The sequence below is a fragment of the Seriola lalandi genome, unplaced genomic scaffold (assembly GCF_002814215.2).
Source record: "Seriola lalandi dorsalis isolate HSWRI2012SDOR001 ecotype SW California unplaced genomic scaffold, Sedor1 jcf7180002054686, whole genome shotgun sequence".
Lineage (NCBI taxonomy): Eukaryota > Metazoa > Chordata > Actinopteri > Carangiformes > Carangidae > Seriola > Seriola lalandi.
Genome location: NW_019525239.1, coordinates 662,013 through 668,092, shown reverse-complemented (window position 1 = coordinate 668,092; position 6,080 = coordinate 662,013).

The window sequence follows — 6,080 nt, the reverse complement described above, 5'->3', positions numbered from 1 at the left end:
ACGTCAAACAGTTGAATCTATCACTGTATGATTGTTAGAGGTGACATCACACAGTGATGTCAGATGTGTGTCAGAAGCATCATTTAGTTTGAATATTGGAACCGTAGTGATGCTGTGGCGATTAAAGAGATAGTTTGGGTTAATTGATGTGAGGTTGTATGAGGTATTCATGCTTAGTCAGTGTGTTACCTGCACTAGATTCAGATCAGCACACTGCCAGTTAAGAGAAGCAGCAGGGAGCTGAGTGATGTGCTGCTGTGGGCGGGGCCAGCAGAAAAAAACGCGTTTTAGAGACTTTTAAAAGACGGCAACCAAAACAATCCAATAACCCTTTAAACGTACACTTCATATAGAAGATTTTCAGTGTTTTATCTTCCCATCGAAACAAAGTGAAGATTAGCTCTTTGTGATTCACTCAGCTCACCTGTGGCTGCAGCGTAACACAGTGTGCACTGTAGGTACTTGTGTGTAGGAATATAGTAGTTCAGCAGTTGAAAAAATGTAGTGCCAAAGGAAAGTGCTGTTTTCAGAGGAAGGTAAAGCGCTGAAAATATTCTACATGAAGCTAAATTTAAACGGATATTGGATTGTTTTCGTAGGTATTTTAAAAAGTGTTTAAAACAACATCAAGTTTTTTCTGCTGGCCCCACCCATAGCCGCACATCGCTCTGCTAGCATACCGTGTTCCCTGCCACCTCTCGTAACTGGCAGCACGCTGATCTGAATCTACTGCAGGTAACACACTGACTATGTGGGACTACCTCACACAACCCAACGGCAAATAACCCCAACTATCACTTTAACGCTGCAGTGAATTGTTAACAACGGGCTGATGATGGATGATGTGGTTCAGGTTGAAAATGGCCAAATTTTTAGTGAAGCCCCAACAAATCCAAGCCTGAACGTTTTCTCTCTCCACCTTTAGTGCTGTGTATTATACAAGTGAGGAGGTTGCTCAATCTGTCCTCCGCTCTCAGAAGGTACCTGTTCATGTCCACCTCTCCCACACATCCTAACTTAAAAGAAAAGGGATAAAGCCAGTCTGTATATTACTAACGATCCTCAGCAGTTGGTGTCTGCTAGCTGCTCTCACTGTTGTGTACAGGTCACGTATAGTTCACATTGTCCTTAACTCCTTTTCCTATTGTCTAATTCATCATCATGTATCTCTCACACCAACCTCACTCTTGTCTCTAACAGCTGATGTAACCCTGCACACAGATGTGTATGTATGACCGCAAGTGTTATTTTTATTCGATTTTTACTTTCATCGTCAGATGGTGTTTATTTAAAAGAGAAGCGGGCGTCTGGTGGTTTGTCTTAAGGTGGTTTAGGAGACTGTCGCATTAATCAGCTTCCTGATGTGTTGAGAACATGAACACCAAAGTCCTCCAGTGAACTGGCTCCATGCTAACTCTTCAACACATGTTGAAGATGATAAACATGTAGAACACAAGTTACAGATGTAATGAAGTTTGACTGACAGCAGGTTTGATTATGTTCAGTGTCACAGACTCCTCAGAATCAGCAGAGCTCCATTGTTTTTTTTACTCTTTATAGTTATTGTTTTAAATACTAATGGCAGCTAACCACTGAAGAGAGTGAGTAACACCCTGTTGTAGCTTGAATATGCTCCAGTTACCCCACAACCACAGACCCTTGTCTACAGCGGATGTGTTTCAGTCTGTACAGGTGACACAACAACTACAGAGGCTCTGAAGGGACATGAGCCAAAACCAGACTTGTGAGCAGCAGAAATTTGAAGTTTTTTGCTCATGTTTTTTTCTTTTTTTTTTAAGGGGGTTAGTATCAACCCAACTCCTGTCAGCTGCTCTTAATTGTTAAAATTACACCTCTAAACATGAGTTAGACTATAATTCTGGTTCTGTGAGTTCAAGATGGCCGCCAGAGACTGTACATAAGACCCTGATCTCCAGTTAAATCACTCAAAAAAACTGGATTTAGAACCTTAAAAAAGCGAACCAGTGTAGCTGCAGATTTGAGCTTGGTAAGCATTCAAACGGCCAATGGTGCCCATCTATCTCTGTTCACACTGACACCACGGTCACTGTGAAGGATTACACAGTTCAAATGTCTGTTAGTGGGGTTTCATAATGTGTGAAAATTAATGGAACCAAACAGGATCTAGTGAGTGGACTAAAACATGCTAATCTTTTTTCTTACTGTTAGCTAATCCAGCCTGTGTCAGATCTGTTCAAAATATAACTTCATCATCAGCTGCTGCTGAAACAGCTCAGTACACTGACGTCAGTCACATGACCAGTTGTCTCTTCTTTGGGTCACGCATTTCAGCTTCATGTTCCTCTTTTGTCCTCACATTTTCATGATGAACCAGTTTGATTTATCATTGAGTAAATGATTCATCAGTCACATTGAGAGGAAACATCTTGAGAGACAAATCCCCAGACCAACCAGGACCCTGCTGTCACTCAAATGTGTGCTAGCATGGAGCAGTGAAGTTATTTGGCTGATTTTGGTGTGTGTGTTCCCAGCTCTGAGAGAAGCAGTTGACTGACAGGACCAGAGACCAAAATCTCAGTGAATTCCTCAAGCTTTGCAGCACCAGTCACAACCATTCTCCTTCTGTCAGTCTGTGCATCGGTATAAAGCAGCCTCTGTGTGTGTGTGTGTGTGTGTGTGTGTGTGTGTGTGTGTGTGTGTGTGTGTGAGAGAGAGAGTGAGTGAGAGACACACAAACACTGTCCTGTCTGCTGCCGCTTGGACAGCCAATCTAAAACCCAGCAGAGGCCTCTTTGTCTGGATCGTTGTGTCATGTCATCACTTTAGGCCAGAAGAAAGCCTGTAGTTACACACACACCATGAAGTCATCGCAGAACAGGCTTGTACCCTGATACAGCCTCTGTCAATGCTGAACAAACTTGGTGTTGATGACTGGAGCACAGACAGTATAGTGATGAGCAGATGGCTGAGCGATGATGTCCCACATGCTGTGACTCTGTCTCAGCTCTTTAGAGGAGCCTCTGTGAAGTCACGTTTCTCCTCAGTCTGACAGCACTTAGGTTTTTCATCCATCTTCCTACATCTGATGATTCACGGGAAGATCTGGACTCTATGGAGGAATAAAGACGAAAGCAATTCTGAAGAAAAACTGAATTTGATGTTCGAAGTACATTTTAAAATTTAAAACCATATTTCAGGATAAAAACATAATTTAATGTGAAGCTTTCTGGAACATTATTCTAAACACAAAGGTTTGTGTGTTTGTGGTGGTCTTAGGTCAGGGTGCCATTCAGGCCCAACACTAAAGACCATGATAGGACAGAGACCACCGGCTCATGAGTGACACCAGACCATGAGATGTATTTGAAAACTCTTGACAAGCTGTCGAAGTATAGATCATTTTTTCACACATTCATACATTGAAGTCAGATTCTCAGAATTCCTTCCTTCTCTTGCTGAGGTGGACCGTGGCTCTGCTGAAACTCGGTGTGTTGAACCCATTAAAGGGCACATTTTGCTTTAAACAAATTCAGCCATGTCTGGAAGTAAGAGATGTGAGGCAACCTGAAAAGACTGCAGCACACTTCCTTCTCCACCTGTCTCCAAGAACTCTGTGCCTTCTGTGCATCTTTGTAGTCTCAAAAACGTGGGACAGTCTCATGTATGGTGACAAGTAGTCATGGGAAGAGTGGAGCAACGAGCTTGAGAGAAAAGCTGAAACTCTCCTTCTCCTCCACACAATTAATTAACCGCTGTATAAAGACCTAATCGTCTCTTTCAGAAAGTTGCAGATTGTGTTGGATGCAGCCGCTGTTTCAAACACTGTCACATAATCTGAGGCACTTTGTTTGCAGCGCACTGAAGCCCAGTGTCCACACCTTCTAATCGTCTGCCTTAAATCTGACGAGTCTGTCTCTGTCACCTCGGTTCTCTGCCGGTCCATCCAGTGCCGTCACATGTTCAGCATCTACCTTCAGGCCTCACACATGGATTAGTGAGTAGATCCTAAGCTGCTGGTGTCAGGTGCTGTTTACACCCTGGGATCCGGTAGGGATCAGCTTTTCGGATCTGTGAGGAGGAAAGACCTCTTTTTAATCTGGAGGCCTTGCTTGGTTACTGCTCCCAGAGCTTTGACTTGTGTTGTGTCCGCTGCATCCTGTGTGAATCGGACATCGGTGTTGTGACTGTGACGGTTTGGTTCAAACGCTCGGACTGAGAGAAACGCTGCTGTTAAAACGTTAGGTTGTGAGAAGAAACCAGTGTCACCGTACATAGTCCAAACTATGCGGCAGCACTGCTCCACAGCCACCACTTGGTTTTATGTTGTGTTGAAAAATAATCCTGATCTCACTGACTGATGATTCTGTTAATGCCAGTGTTTTATAGAAATATGTCTGTAATCACATCAGGAAAAAATCTGCCAAATATACTGATCATTAGTGCCTCTTCTCCACGCTCTGCCTCGACTGTCCAATCGTGTAACAAAGGTTTTATACTGTGTCTCCGTTTTTTCAGTGATGCCACACAAGCAGGCTGTTGTCATCATACTAAGTCATTTACAAACATTTCTCTTCTCAGTTGTGGTATTTCCAGATAGATGATCTTTCATTGTACAGTCTAACTTATACTGTCTGACCTTCTACTCTCTGAATAAATCCAGCTGTTTTTTAAAAAAAAAAACCTCTGTGCTCTTCTAAACATGGCTGCTTCACACCTGAGGAGGACCTGAGCACCTGAGGAGGACTGGAGCTGAACAAACAAAACATGTTTTACAAATGCACTATGATTCAATAACAGTGTGGTTTGCAAATACAAACAATTAAACTAGTACATTTTACTTTGCAAATATTAAACTTACCTGTCAGACAAATAAACAACACAGCTGTAAAACATCATGCTGCAGGAACACAGTGAGTCTTACGTATAAAGAATATACTCTGGGTTTTCAGTCCTGCGACGGTGGTTCACTTATTAGCAGGGTAAATCACCGTGGTAACTTATGCTGAACTCCTTATCTGCTCCGGTGCAGGTTAACTTCAGAGGATCAGATCAAAACATGTCAACAGCCAAACAACTGACCAATCAAATCACTGGAAAAACTGAGTCATCATTCCTACAGGATCCTTACAGGGACAAAAGAGTTTACAATAAAGTGATCAATAATAACGAGCAGTAGATATTTATATAAACCAGTGGAATCGTTTTTTTCCATGTGTCCACTCTGGTTTTCAAACAGAGCTTCTAACAAACAGTTTATCACTAAATAACCACATCTCAACTATTAGAGCTTCATGTGATCTGACACAGATTCTTTAATCCGACAGGATTCCTGACAGTGATGAAGCTTTTACTTTCCTCTTCATCACTGCAGCTCAGAACAACATGAGGAGAAATTAAAAAATTATCCACACACTGTTCAATATTTCCATGATTAAACATTTCACAACATCTTCAGCACTACACTATGAAGACAGTCGTCTTTTTAAGATAAGATCTAATAAAGGAAGGGTTACTACTGTTCAGGTAACAGGTAAGTGGGTGTATGTGCTGATGCTCCTCTCAGCTCAGCCACATTTATATATGACAGTGCTGATAAATTTGTGACGGAATGAGGCCAAAGCTCATTATCATCTGGATGATATTTTCTATATTTATCACATTAATTGGATTTCAACAGAATCATTGCATTCATGTTAGTTCTTGAAGTCAAAGTAAATGTCTTTCCATCATTATTTATGTATTGGACATTATTCAGACCAAAATACATTAATACATTGATGATAGAAAGAGCCAGTAGAGAGCGCTGTTCTCTCACTTATAGAAGCACAGTATGAACAGCTATGTGGCCACTGTTATGAACAGTGCATCATTATGCTTAAATAAACCTGCTCCTGCTTTTAGTTCCATGACTAAGTGTGTCTATGGGTGCGTGCATATGTATATGTTGCATGGTACAAGTGTGGATATATCTATCTTTGTTTTGTTTTTTTATTGAATTTTCTGTCCTGGGAAGATGGGAGTGGTCAGTAGGGGTGTTGGGCCTGGGAGAGCTTGTGTCTACATACAATTTGCATACTAAGAAATCACGTCACTCTGGC